The sequence below is a fragment of the Heptranchias perlo genome, chromosome 21, assembly GCF_035084215.1.
Source record: "Heptranchias perlo isolate sHepPer1 chromosome 21, sHepPer1.hap1, whole genome shotgun sequence".
Taxonomy (NCBI): Eukaryota; Metazoa; Chordata; class Chondrichthyes; order Hexanchiformes; family Hexanchidae; genus Heptranchias; species Heptranchias perlo.
Window position 1 is genome coordinate 48250154 of NC_090345.1, and position 15471 is coordinate 48265624.

The 15471-nt window shown below is 44.5% G+C and overlaps 1 protein-coding gene across 5 annotated transcripts in view; it reads left to right on the top strand.

Moving 5' to 3' along the window:
- mypn (myopalladin) overlaps positions 1 to 15471 on the top strand; it is a 441574-nt gene that overhangs the window by 14429 nt on the left and 411674 nt on the right. For 3 of the 5 annotated variants that reach the window (XR_010966743.1, XR_010966742.1, XM_068002630.1), the window contains exon 1: positions 9753 to 9955. The exons of 1 other annotated variant lie outside the window; for it this stretch is intronic. The gene's annotated coding sequence lies outside the window, so the exon portion shown is untranslated. Of the gene's footprint in view, positions 1 to 9752; positions 9956 to 15471 lie in introns of those variants that run through there. One more of the 5 variants, XM_068002627.1, reaches the window with a different exon arrangement.

A 15471-nucleotide genomic window follows, 5' to 3' on the forward strand; every position in this document is an offset into this window, starting at 1 on the left:
AAGCAGCCCGCTTGATTGGCACCCCATCCACCACCCTAAACATTCACTCCCTTCACCACCAGCGCACAGTGTATACCATCCACAGGATGCACTGCAGCAACTCGCCAAGGCTTCTTCGACAGCACCTCCCAAACCCGCAACCTCTACCACCTAGAAGGACAAGAGCAGCAGGTACATGGGAACAACACCTCCTGCATGTTCCCCTCCAAGTCACACACCATCCCGACTTGGAAATATATCGCCGTTCCTTCATCGTCGCTGGGTCAAAATCCTGGAACTCCCTTCCTAACAGCACTGTGGGAGAACCGTCACCACACGGACTGCAGCGGTTCAAGAAGGCGGCTCACCACCACCTTCTCAAGGGCAATTAGGGATGGGCAATAAATGCTGGTCTCGCCAGCGACCCCCACATCCCATGAACGAATAAAAAAAAACTTTGGGAAGACCGAAACCATTAGGCAGCAAAATGGCCTTCCCAATGGGAATCCCACTTTACATGATATACATGTTGGAGGAAGAGTAGCAGCTGGAGACTGTAAGCGAGGCCAGATTAATCAGGCAGCACTAGAGTAGAGGCAGACCATTCTGGGAATGACCATCTTGGGAATATCCATCCAGCCGAACATCAACCCAGGAAAATTTTCCATGATCTTTCCCGGGAGCTGTGTGTCAGGAGGCTGCACATTTTTTTTATTCGTTCATGGGAAGTGGGCGTCGCTGGCGAGGCCGGCATTTATTGCCCATCCCCAATTGGCCTTGAGCAGGTGGTGGTGAGCCGCCTTCTTGAACCGCTGCTGTCCGTGTGGTGAAGGTTCTCCCACAGTGCTGTTAGATAGGGAGTTCCAGGATTTTGACCCAGCGACGATGAAGGAACGACGATATATTTCCAAGTTGGGATGGTGTGTGACTTGGGGGGGAATGTGCAGGTGGTGTTGTTCCCATATGCCTGCTGCTCTTGTCCTTCTAGGAGGTAGAGGTGCACTTCAGTCATGATGCTTTGAAAGAGCTCTGTTTGTTACTGCAGTCAGATCTGCAACCAAAGTCTGCAGCACGTACATTCTGACTGTGGCAGAGAAAGCGACCATAACTCTGATCTTTTATGCTACAGGGTCATTCTGGGGAACCACGGAGGAGCTTTGCCAGATCTGCCAATTCACTGTACATTCAAGTATAAGGAAAATTACCAATACTCTCTTTGCCGAGGAGCTCAGTTTATACACTTTAACAGTGGTCCCAGACAGATGACTGCAAGGGCGATAATTTTTTTTCAGAATTGCTGCTTTCTCTGTGGTTGTGGGAGCTATTGATCGCACCAATGTGGCATTGGTGCCCCAAATGTAAATCTCCATATTTACATCAACCAAAAACGCTTTCATTCCCTAAATTTGCAGGTTATTTGCGACCATAGACTCCTGGACGTGAATTCACTATATGCTGGAAACTGTCATGATCCTTTTATACTTTGCCAGCCCAGTGTCCCAGCTCTATTTTGACAGCAGAGGGAAGGGGCTGAATGGTTGCTGGATGACAAGGGATACCATTTCATATGAGCACCAATGCTGCAGGGGAGCAGCTGAAGCACACAATAAGACAAGAATTTGAATTGAGCAAGCTGAAAGGAAGATTGTGGTACCTGGGTAGGTTCAGTGGTGTCCTGCATTATGTGCCGAGAACTGTTTTTGCAAATTGTGGTAGCATGTTGTGTGCTTCATGACTTTGCTATCCAGAAAGGACTAATGGCAGATGTCCCAAAAGATGCCAGAGAGGTTGATGATGATGTTACTGATGTCAAATATAGGCCCATGAAGAACATGGAACAGGCTTAGCGACTATTGCTGCTAGACAGCTAAGAGTCAAATTCATTTGGGACATCTTCACAGATGCATAGACCAATATTTTTATGTGATCTCACTCCACCAAACAGCAGCCTCCTCTCATCAACCTGTTTATAGTTTAAGCAAAATCCTTGCTCCTCACAGCCAGCCAATACACCATAACTATGAGCCTTAACATCAGCACAGTATCTGTTCTCCATTTGACCTACAAAATTTCCAAGCAGTTGGTGCATCAATAATTTCAGTGATTTATTGCAACTATTTACAAAAACAATATTTGTTTTTTTCACTGTGCATACCCCTTGTGACCTTTTCTTTGTCTTATTCTAAAACTTATTCTATATGCTGCTTGAGGTCTGAGATGTAGACGGCTGCTCCAATCTATTTTGAGCTGCTTGAGATGGAGATGGCCCCTCTCAGGGGCCCCAAGATCTGCAATGGACATGGGAAAGGCTGACTCTTTGTTATGCGCTCCATGGCAACCTGGTCTTGCAAAGTTGAAGACTTTTCCATGGAGGTGATGGAGTACTCCTCTGCTGCTGTCTTGTCAGTACACAACCAGCTACTTCACTGGTACTGGGATCAGGATTCTGATTACCAGCAATCGGCATGAAAACTGACCTTACAGAAGTAGGAAGATCCCTGAGAGAGAGCCAACCAAATATCCTCTAGTACTTCCAAGATGCTGCCCTGTTTACTCTGCATCCCTCCTGGAGCAGGAGAAGGTTTGCAGATGTTCCTGGAGCTGCCACTTTCTCCAGGATGCACTGCAATGATGGGAAACCCTCTTGTATGTTGGTTCGCAGCAAGTCAGTGGACTGCACCAGTATCCCAGCCGCCCACCGCACGTCTTGCGAGAGACTGTGCAGAACCTCCATTTGTGTTTAATGCTTCATTTCATGGCAGGACCCCTGAGATTCCCTGTAGCCAGTGGCTAACATTTCTTAAGCCTCTGCTTAGCTACATAAGACGCCACTTCCTCACCTGCATCCTCTGCCTTTCTTGTGCTCTGTGTTTCACTACATGTTAATTCCTCATCTATACTATCTGTAAACTCCACCCCAGCCCCAACCGAGTGAATGTCTCTAGGCTGCTGAGTGCAGGGGAGAGGGTGAATGATGGGGAGGGCAGCAATGCTGGCAGCGATAGAGGGGACTGCAATTTCTTGGTCATCATCACCATCCTTATCTTCTGTTTCCTGGCAGGCAGCATCTGGAGGAAAAAATGCTACTGTTAACTTTGGTATGCTTGACCAGCATGCTATTTTATAAAACAGCTACTTTGTGGATTTCTTATGAGGAAACTGACAGCTGGTGGAAAGTTTGGAGAATACACAGCAACATTTAAGAAAAGATGTGACCAGGAATCAACTGAAGAAATCTTGATTTCCCCCATCTCCATTCTCCATTGCATGGCCAGAATGCATTCTGCTGATTGACAGTGCTTCCTCTGCATGATGATTTTGAGTGCAGATGTCTGCATTTCCACCCCCTGATAGGATGCTGCATGTTAGCATTATCTGTCTACCTTCTCCTGCAGGGGGAATACATGGGGCTCAATTTTACAATGGTGGCAGATTGGCAGCAGTAGGTCGGGGGGGGGGTTGGTGAAGGTGCGCATGGCAAACCCGCATAAACAAATCTTACCGCTTGCGATGTGATCACATTGTAATTGATGATGATTAACGTGCTCTCCGGGTTTCGCACCCAGCAGCCAGTCTGATTGAAAGGAGCTGTAACGTGATGGGGGGGGGAGATTGGAAGATCGGGGGGGAGAGTGGAAGATCGGGGGGGTTGGGGAAGATCGGGGGGTGAAGAAGGGGAGATCGGGGGGGGGGATATCGGGGGGGGGGGGGGCGGTGAAGAGGAGGAGATAGGAGAGGGAGATATCGGAGCAGGGTGGAAAGGTAGGTGGATTTTGTGTTTTAACCGGGCATGAATCAGAAGCGGTGGGAAAGTCGCCCAGGTAAGTTAAAAATCGTTCTAAGTACATAATATGCCACAAGTAAAGTGCCTTAAGTACCTCAATAAGGTACATTTGGCTCTTTAACTACTATCTCGCCGGACATCGGCTCCGAACCAGAATGGGATTTCCCCGATTTTCGGAGCCTCCTGCCCCCAACACACCCGCAATTTCCTGGGAAAATCGAGCCCATTGTGTTAATTGGCTGCATCAGTCTCCAGATCTTGCAGGCACAATCGTTCAGGATTGATGAAATGAATGGTAATAATAGGTGGAAGGAAAGAAGGACCTAAAATGCCACATTTCAATGTGCTAGCACACATCGCAGTATGCGCAACAACTGGCATGAGTGAGTGATGCCAGGCTACAGTGCTTCTGGGGCAAAGGACAAGGTGCCATGTGATGCCTGAGAGAGCATTGCTTGAATACATAGTTACAACACGGAAACAGCCTTTTGGCCCAACCAGTTCACGTTAGTGTTCACCCACCATGTCAGCAAATAGTTTTAATCACTTTTTCTCACCCTTTTCCTCCATCCACCTATCCAATCTAATCTTGAATTTTGATATAATTTCTGCCTCAGCTGCTAACCCTGGAATTGAATTCCCTAACCTCGCAACTCTCTGTGTGAAGAAGTTTCTCCTGCCTAAATATATTACATTGAACCGTGTATCTATGGCCCCTTGCTCCAGACCCCTCAACTACAGGAAACAGTTTGTTTCTATCTATCCTGTCCCATTCTTTCATAATTTTAAACACTTCTATCGTATTGCCCGTAATTTGCGTTATTCTAACAAAAAAAGACCCGATATTTCAAGTCTTTGTATTTCTATTTCCTCATAGCCCAGTGAATCTGTGTAGTACTCTCTCTAAAGCCTCAAAATTCCTCCTATAGTGTGGAGCCCAATATTGCACACAATACTCTAACTGAGGTTTATCATGGTTTCATATAGGCTAGTTCTTACCTTTTGGCTTTTATATTCTACACCTCTTGAGATAAAGTCTGGAATTCTGTTTGCTTTTTTTTACAGCCTTATTAATGTGAGGCCCTGCCTTTAAGGTTCTGTAAACCTGGACCCCCAAATCATTCTGTTCTTCAACAGTACAGAGTCTACTTCAATTCAAGATATAATTACTGTGTTTTTTTTTTACTAAAATGTATCACCTCACACTTACTGACATGGAATTCCATCTGCCACTTTTCAGCCCATTCCCCATCTTATCAACATTCCTTTGCAACTTCCTTTGGTCGTCTAAAGAATTAACTATACCTCTTACCTTGGTATCATCTGCAAAGTTTGATACCGCTCCTTCTAGGCCTATATCCAGATTATTGATAGACACAGTGAACAGAAGTTGCCTCAGAACTGAACCCTGTGGGACAGCACTACTCACTTGGGGCATTTGGGGCAAGGAATGACCATCGGCCTCTCTGTATTTCAGTAAGCTCCCCTGCTCTGCACTGCAGCTGACAACTTATTTACCTTTGCTACCCAAGTGAGGTTATTAAGCTTCTTTTGACACTGCAAGGGAGTCCTTGTGGTCATGGATGTGCCATACATAACCACAGCCACAGCCACCTCCTTCCACATGACCCATTCTGCTGCATTTGATGGTTTCTTCTCAGTTATTCCAATAATTACAACCCCCATTTGTCTGATTCCTGACAGCTAAACGTCAACATCAGCCTCAGAAAAATTTGATGTTCGCTTTTCTCCTCCTCTTTGCAGCTGCTTTTGCATTCCTTTTTGCCAGATCCTCCTCACCCCTTTAAATTGGCTGAGCCCTTTAAATAAACATGTTGTGCACTTGACTTCAGGCCACCCACCAACCCCAGTGTTGGCGGGACACATGACCTCACCCTACCCAGTGTTATGTGAAGTAGCTGACCCCACAATTTCTAATGGGGTCAGCATCCTTGGGCAGAAGTCCCATCCTGTCACATTTCCACCCATGCATTGGAGACCCGGGGGCCTGTGTGTCTGACAGGCCATTGAGAGGCATTCAGTGCTCTGTTTATAGTCCCCTAGGATTTTTTTTACTCAGACAATAATATAGGATTTTTCCCCTCATTTGTCTGGTTGAAAAACTGTAGTGATGCCTCTGAGCAATTGTAATGCCACTAAAGATATATGAGTTGATTTGCCTGTTTTAAGGCCCAAAAAATATTATAGATACTGTTTTCAATGCTTTCTGGAAATATTTTACATCAAAACATAACTTTGTTTACCATTGAGAGCCAATTTTGAGGGTGAGGTTGCTGCCAGGGGGCCTTGCTATATGACTGTACTTTCATAATAGCGGCCCTTTAGATGTATAAAACATTCATGGAACGGTGGGATTTTAATTCAATTCAACATTGTTTCCTTTGTAAAAATAAATATTCAAGTCAGCATGAATCTGAATGAATATGGCCAGGCACTATAGCAACTCATTAAGTTGCTGACTAGTTTAAAAAGTTGAAAATATTTATATGTAGACTAGTGAATGTCCTGTGTCATTGCTCATGGTGAATACTCTGGCTTGTGATCTTTGTGTCTCGCTCATTCTGACCCTGTTCTTTCTGTCTCTTTATCTCTGTTCCCAAACTCTCTCTCCCTGCTGCAATCTTTCTGTCTGTCCCTTAATCTGGCTATGCAATTTTTCAGCCCTCTCCAATATTGATCTCTCATCTCTCTCCCCCTTTGCCACAACCTCTCTCCCCCAACTCTCTCTCCTTCTGTCTCTGTGACCTCATATGCCTATCTGCCTCTCCCCTGATCTATTAGCCCATTTCTCTGCCAATCTCAATCTCACCCATATCTCAGATATCATGCTCTCTGCCTCTCCAGAACCTCTGTCTTTCCTTGTATGGATTTCTATCTTTTCACTTGTCTATTTACAATCTCTCTGCTTATCCATCTTTCACCTGATCTTTTATGTTCACCTCTTCTCTCTTTCTTTCCCATCTCTGCCCCTGTCTCTCTCTGCCCCATATATCTTCCAGCCTCTATCTGTGCCCCCTGTCTCTTCAAGAAAAAGAATCTGTGGTAAAGGAGTGGGTAGGCCCATTAAAAATTACAACAGTAAAGGATCAGAACATGGAAGAAGTGCTAACTAAATGTTTTACTTTTATTGTGGAAAAGAGGGATTCATTATCAGAGGTATAGGGAAGAATTGAGGTTAGTGAAAGGGAGGAGCTTTCAGACATTAATTCAAACAGATAAATTATAAGGGACAAAGTAACAGGAATGAAGCCAGGCAAATCTCTAGGACCAAATTGTTTTCACCTAATGGTATCAAAGGAAATTGGGGATGGGTGAGTTACAATCTTGTAAAGCGTGTTGGATTTGGAGATAGTACAGAGGAATAAAAGGTACAAGTATTACACCAAGAAAGGGGGAAGGGACAAATCAAGCAAAACATTTACTTGATTTGTCCCATTAAATGAGTTTAATGTCACTAGTGGGATAACTTCCTATATTCCATTATCAAGGACAGAGTAAGTGAACTCTTGAAAAAGTATAAGCTGATCAGGGAGAGTCAGAATGGTTTTGTAAAAAGTAGGTCATGTTTAACTAACCTGATAGAATTCTTTGACAGAGTTGTTGAAGTGGTGGATGGAGGATAATCAATGGATGTCATGGAATCATAGAATCTTACAGTACAGAAGAAGGATATTTGGCCCATTGTGCCTGTGGTAGCTCCTCTGAAATAACTATCCACTTCACCCAATTCCCGAATCCTTTATCCCCCAAATATTTATCCACTTCCCTTTTAAAAGCTATAATGGATTCTGCTTCCACCACTGTTTCTGGTAAGGCTTTCCATGTCCTGACAACTCTCTGTGTGTTAAAAGAAAAACTATCCTGACCCCTCCTTTCATACTTTTGGTGACTATCTTAAAACTTTTGTTCAATAGTTACTGACTCACTGACCAGTGGAATAATTTTCCCCTATTTGCCTTACCAAAACCCCTCATAATTTTAAACACTTCTATCAGATCTCTACTTCTGTTCTATTGAAAAGAGCCTCAGTTTCTCTAGTCCGGGGTGACAAACTCTTTTTATATGGTGGGCCTGATCCGACATCCTGGCACTTGACCGTGGGCCACTTACAGTAAAAGTTGTTTGGACACACTGGGTAGAAATTGGTATGTGTTTTGCTCATTCTTTGGATGCAAAACAGGGGCAATTTATACCAATTTCTGGGCACGAGGTCCTGCACCTAATCTGCATCAGCGATATGGCTACCGTTATATTGGTCCTCAGTGTTTTTGGGAGGCCACCTGGAATCAGCGTTCGATCAATTTAAATATGCAAAGAAAAGTCCTGTGTCTGTTTCAAAACCCTTCTGCAAAATGTGTAAAAAACTAGGTGGAGCATGCTTTTCCAGTTCTACAGCAGCCTAAACTAAAGAAGGAGGCCACTGAAGAAATGATAGGGAAAGAGCATCTCTCCAGGTTCCACAGCACTACTGCGAGTCACTGCCAGACCGCGCTCAGTCCCACTGCACTTTCCTCCACCCTCCTCCCACGACTTACCAGCGACGCAGCAATCCCAAATTTGACCATCGACGGGCGAGCTGCCTCTGGAGGCGCGGCATGCACCGCAGTTCACCTCTATTATTAAAACGTGACCTGAGACCCAATTTCGGATGAGTCTCGGGCCCCGGTTTCTGGTGCATGCTTGAATTTCCACCCCGCTATTGCCTGACTCAGGGCTCTGAGGCCGCCCGGCGGTGGGCCCTGAGGAACGTTGCTGCAGCCACAGCGACGGCAGCAACAGGGCGATAAGTCATTCCGGGGGTGTCATCACCCCTGTTTACGCTGGACAGGAGACCTCAAAATTCATGAATTTGTAACTGCCCTGTGATTTGTACTTTACCATTATTTAACAAAGTGGGTGAAAATTGAACAGGAAATAATTTTCCAAATATCATTTTTGTTACTGGATTGAGATATTAAGGATTCAGGAGAAGGCCATTCAGTCCATCTGTTCTCACCCTCCTAGAATACCAGCTCTACATTGTAACTATTACAGTCTTTTAGGGAGCAATTTTAGCCTAATCTGAAAGTGATGGGATCAGGCGCAAAGCTGGAATTACACCTGCCTGATTTTATTCTCTATTGAAGTCAATTTCCTGCCCAGCGAGTTGGGTTACAATTACCTCCTTAATGTCTACCTGGTCTCCATTTAACAACCCATCTAAAGGCTGGCACTCCTCACAATGCCACACTCTAGTATGACACAAGAGTTTCAGCCTCGATCATAAACCCAGGTCCTCCTGTGGTGCTTGAACCCACAATCATCTGATCCAGCAACAAAAGTGTTTCCGACTGAGTCAAACTGTAAAAGTGCTTCAGTTTTGGAATACAAGCGCACAAGAATTTTTGAAATGTTTGTTCTGTTTTCTTAAATTTAGAATTTACGATGTGTCGTAGCTTGAATTTTTTCAAACTTCCTTTAGCTGGTACAAATAGGTTCCTTTGAACGTTAAATCAGCTTAAGCATCTTTGCAACAAAGGCAACTGACACGTAGCTGCTATTTTTAGCGGCAGCCCACCTGTTAAACTGTCAGTGGGGAATATAATGAAAAATGCCTGTGTATTTTCTCCATACTTTCGTTCTGAAATTAATCTTTAATTCTAATTTTTAGACCTTACAGGGAGGTAACCTGATAGCCAAGTTAATGGAAAAGTAACTCCAAGCCATGAAATAATGAAAAGCAACGCGCTGTACAATAGCCCCACTCCCATTTAGATTCAATGCTGATCAATCAGTCAAGATTTCTAGAATATCCGTTAGAGAAATATTATAGGCTAGGCTTTGAGTCAGTGTCTTAGGTGCTGCTGTAGAAATTAGTATCTGTTTACTCATACTCTCCCATCCAATGAGGTGGAACATTTCCTAGGCACATGGTCTGGACTGCTTAAAATAACTTCGGACCCAGTGTGCTGACAAATGTTACTGGTACTGTGGTGACAGGTTGCCCATTGCTTCTTACCACTATCTCACCAACGTCAAGGTTAACTCACAACCAAGCCCCGGGCTGCTAGTTGCTCTTGTCCCAAGGGCCTGCAGGATTGCAGTGCTGTCCCACCTCTCATCTCCAACTTCTACTGGGTAACTGCCACTGCTAGATTTTCACATCACACCATCCACTGGGCCAGTCAGAAGGTATTGTTTTATTAGTTTAATGCAGTGTTAATGTCTTGAATGGTATATAGAGGTGGATATATATTTGAAAGTAGCATGCTCTTTGAATTGTTACTCACATGAAGAATAAAAACTTGCCAGGCCACTGTGCTTCTGTTTAACGGGAACAAGTGCTGGATTCCAAAGCTGAGAATCTTGTTTAAACGTTGTCATTGGTTTTTTTTTTAGCTCGAGCTCAGGGCTCGTTGGATGGTGTATTTTTATCTTGTTAAGCGACTTGAAGCTCACACTGTGCTGTGTTCTGACACACATGCTTTAGATATTCAGATGACATCATGGCTTCTTGTAGAATGATCTCATCTCCCAGTCCATTGTGAGGTCCATTTCTAAAATTCAGTATAATTACAAAGTAGGTCATTTTTTAATCATTGTTTGAAGCAAATTTAAGATGACTCAGGGCCTGCTTTGATTTTTGTGTTGTAAAATGATATCACAGACTATAATTAGATTAGTGCTTAGGGGATCTGCTCTCAGAATTAACGTACACAACAGCTGCAGTAACAGCTCTGTTGGAAGGGCAATGTTCTCTGAGGTTTGAGTGTCAGTAACATGTGGTCAGCCCAGAGCGATGTCAATGCACCAGTAACATTGACTAATAACAGATATAGTGTCACCAACTTTCATCCTCTTAGTTTTTATGTATATAATGTTCAGCTTTGTAGGTGTATAGGATAAACCTCACTGAGATGGCCTTCATGTGAATTTCCTTCAAAAGATTGGATATACACTGCACTAAGTCAGCATACAGAAGTTACTATAATTTAAAAAGCATACTGAAAAGATCATTTGAAGAATGCCTGACAATGGGTCACATGTCGCTATATGCAGTATCTTTTAAGACTAAAATATTGCTTTGAATGAATCTTTTCATTGAATGAATTTTACAAATTTAAAAACAACTAACCAAAACTGAAATTTATAGAAATCAAAAATGATTTCTAAAGTGAAGCTATTTAGATCACTTGCTTACAAGAGATAGATGGAACAGTAAGAGTGATTCTGTGATCTCGTGCTTCTAGTGGGGTAGCTGTGCTCGCAGGGAGTGTGAGCTGGAATTAGGTCAACAATATGGTCCCCCAATCCTTCAATCTGTGCTTCCAGCGAGGATGGACCCTGCTGAGAGCATAGGATTGCAGTATTACCCCTGGTATGTAATGTTTACCCGTGCATCTATATTCCACAAAGTGAACTGCTCCTCAATTCCCTCAAGGTTTGGAGAGCCCAGTTGCACCAACTCTTTCAAACCCTATCTTTACTTCCTGATGCTGAAGTCCATTTAAATCCTACTTAGTTTCTGAAGCCATGACGTTACCATGCTTCTTGTAACTGACTGCTAAAGCACAGCAAAACGCTTAAGGCCTGAAATCGCTGAGGCTAAGGAAGGTGAAAAGGAGTTATGTTGCATGTTTGGAGGAGTGCGAAACTTGCGGTGGAACTCGGTTGCACTGGGTTTGTAGCAAATTCCAACTGGAGGAGAAGGAAAGTCTTTTATCTACCCCCACATGTCAAAGGGGCCTATTTGAGGGACTGCCCAGGCCACCCCAGAAATGCTACCCGTTGCATCCTTGTAAAACGACAGTGGAACTCTCACCAGTTGAGAGCATGGCCACTTTTTGGCGGGTGAGTTTTGGGGTCAATTTTAGTTTTTGGGGTGGGGGTGGGAGGCTCTTAGACGGGTAACAGGCACTTACGCCGTCATCAGTACGTGGTCCGGCCGATTTTAATGACCAGGCCACATTTACATGTGGCTTGTTGGCAATGTTCCCTCTAATTTTTTCGGCCATGTGTGGAATGAATTAGGGTTTGTGCACCGATATAGAGGCCGTGTGCGCTACCGTAAAAGAAAACACAACTTTAAATATCTTTTTAGGAAACATTATTCAGGGTAAATAACAAACAGAACAAATGTACAAAATAATGGATAATTGTAACAAGGCGAGCTGTCGATGATTTTTAATTAAACAAAACTGGTTCTAGAAATTTCATAAGTAAACACTGTCACCAGAGGAAAGGGGAATCCTGATTGAGACCCAGAGTCTGTCGGTGACGGGCCCGATGGTGGAGATGAGGGTGACTGTCTCTGGTTCGGATATTTTTCTCTTCTGTCTCTCCCTCTCTTCCAGTGTTTATATATTTTGTCCAGGTTTACTTCTCTGCCACTTGACGGATGAGATTTGATCCACATAAACATATCGAGGTGATTGTCTTTCAAACCGTTACCTGATTTAATTTTTATATTATTTATACGGCTGAACAGGGCTCTGGTGAGACCACACCTATCTCTTATGTTCTTATGGACTTATGAGTCTTAAGTAATAAAACAGTATAAAGCTTACTGTAAACCAGTGGTCCTGATAATAATACATTCCAACATCCCTATCATTATTTAAAAATACTATTGCTGGAATCCTTAAAAAATGCACTTGCTTCTTGAATGAGAAAAAGTGAAATCACTCAAGTTGTTTGACAGCTTTAAAGAGGAATATTAAAAGAGGATGTTGTGCCTTTTAAAGAAAGGCGTTTTTTGTTTGCAGAGATTCGCACATGCGCAGCCCTGTGAGCACTGCCCCTTTAATTAGCAGCTTTGTGGCAGCTGAAGGAGATGCCATTGTGGGGGGGGGGGGGGGGGGGCGGTTTCAGAGCTGGAACTGGGCCAACGAGCATGTGCCCTGGGCTATCGTTCTGGAGTGGAGCGAGAATGAGATCGTGGCTCTTTCTGCAGAAATATAGAGCGCAGCCTCCCTCAAACAGCTGAAATTGTTTAATGTTTTATTTGACTTTTTAAAAAAAGACATAGAATTTTCCCATCATGTGCAGACTTGGACCTCTTGGCTACTACTGCTTTCCCGCTGCGTAGCAGACACAGTACCTACAGTATGCAGTCCGTTCCACGTTGCCGAGGACCCTTTACTCGATTTACATTGATTCCTACTCAGTCTTTTTATCGGGTTCTTACCGCTGTTTGAAGCCGCCATTTTAACCTGCATATAATTCAGTTTGTACAGAACGTCCCCCCGACCTTCCCGCCCGTCCACCTAACACCAATCACCCCCACCCCCACCCCCACTTCCTTCCAGCTGGGACTCCTCGGGACTGCGCGTTGAATAAAACAATATCGTGCCTCTCGGAACAGTAGAGGACGTTGAGTTTATAGAAAAAAAGTAAAAAGAAAAGCCGCCCAATTAGATTGGAGAGGCTTTAGGTAAACCGTGCGTTAGGTTCCGAGCTTTAAAACGTCTGCAAAGGTTAAAAAAGATGTGTTGAAAGCAATAACAGAACACACTGGCGGTGGGACAGTGCGGATGGAATGAGGAAGTGCGCGGCACACAACAGGCTGCTGCGCGGTCGCGCACGCATGCAGCTTAGAGGGAACAGAGCTTGTCAGCCTCCCGGCTGAGCACACTACCTTGTGGGGCCTGGAGGATCACTCCTGCTCCTGCTAGCCCACAAGGAAACCTTAAAGCAGCTTACATCTTCTGGCCTTCGATGCAGCTCCTGGCGGGAAAGGCAGCACTGCTCGCCTGCTCAGGCCTCAGGCTAAAATTGCAGTCGGGTATCCTGCCCACTTCCAGAGCGCAATTTCCGGCGGGTCAGCCAGAGGCCTATTTAAAGCAGGAATGCACCTCTTAAAGCGAGCTTGCTTTCCCTGCCGCAAGATTTCGCTGTTGGACTGGTGCAGCAAGAAACTGAGTCAGCATGAGTCACAGGCAAGCCCCAGGTTTTCTGAGGCCTCCCTGGAGCTCCTGCTGGAAGAGGTCAGGGCGAGGAGGGAGGTTCTCTTCCCAGCCAGTAGCAGGAGGATCCTGAAAATCCCAGTCCACCGGGCACGGAGCGAGATTGCTGAGGTTGTTGGCTCCAGGAGCGTCACCCACAGGACCTGGATCCAGTGCAGGAAGTGTTTCATTGGCTTCTTGTGAACAGCGAGGGTGAGTGGCTCTTTCTTACTTCACACTCCGCACACCTGCTTTCAATTCAATACCTCCCCGTCCTGATTGCCTCTTGCTTCTTCTCCCTCTCAGCATATACACAACAAACAGAAGCCCCGCACAATAGCACTGTCCTTTTGTATGAGACTCTCGCCTTTTCTGCAGGACAAGGCAGCACACAACACCAAGGAGAGGAGTAAGATCAGAGCAGGACCACCCAACCACATGGTGGTGTCAGAGCCGAAGCAGCAAGTGCTCGAGATCAGTGGCCCTGGAAAAGCTGTCAGGATAGGAGATTTTGAGGCTGGGGGCTTATGTGAGCAGGGTCTGATCACTAAAACAAAAGCAAAATACTGCAGATGCTGGAAAATCTGAAATAAAAACAGAAAATGCTGGAAACAATCTGTAGGTCAGGCAGCGTCTGTGGAGAGAGAAATAGAGTTAATGTTTCAGGTCGATGACCTTTCATCAGAACTAGAAGTTAGAGATTTAGCAATTTTTAAGCAAGTACAGAGCCAGGGAAAAGTTGGGGCGCTGGAGTCGGTTGTGGGGGGGGTGTGTGGTGGGGAGGGTATGGTGGTGACAGGGAAGGAAAGAACAAAGGGAAGGTCAGTGATAGGGTGGAGGGCAGGAGTGATTAAATGACAAAAGGGATGACGGTGCAAGGCAAAAGGGGGTGGTAATGGGACAGGTAAAGAAACAAAAGATGGATCCAGAGGAGCTGTAAATGGCAACAGCAGAATCATTACCAACACCTGTTGTCCAAGAAAATGGGAGCAGTGGTTATGATCTGAAGTTGTTGAACTCAATGTTGAGGCCGCAAGGCTGTAAAGTGCCTTTTGCTTATAGTTCTTCCAACTTAGTATACTGTATTCACTGCTCACAATGCGGTCTCCTCTACACTGGGGAGACCAAACGCAGATTGGGTGATCGCTTGCAGAACACCTCCGTGCAGTGCGCAAGAGTGACCCTGAGCTTCCAGTCGCTTGCCATTTTAATTCTCTGTCCCACTCCCACTCTGACCTCTCTGTCTTTAGCCTCCTACACTCCTAATCTTCATATAGACTGGGCAAACCAAAGTGGCAAAAATAGTTTGGAGGATGAGTTCATGGAATGCATTCAAGACAGTTTTCTAGAACAATATGTCGAGGAACTAACCAGGGATCAGGCTATTTTAAGATCTAGTGTTGTGTAATGAGACAGGGTTAATTAGTAATCTTATAGTTAAGGATCCTCTGGGGTAGAGTGATCATAATATGATAGAATTTCATATTGAGTTTGAGAGTGATGTAGTTAAGTCCGAAACTAGGGTCTTAATTTAAACATAGCCAATTATGTAGGTATGAGGGGCAAGTTGGCTGAGGTTGATTGGGAAATTAGATTAAAAGATATGATAGTAGATAAGCAATGGTGAACATTTAAAGAAATAATTCATAATTCTCAACAAATATACATTCCCTTGAGGAATAAAAACTCCACGGGTAAAATGATCCAACCGTGGTTAACTAGAGAAGTTAAGGATAGTATTAGATTAAAAGAATAGGTTTACAA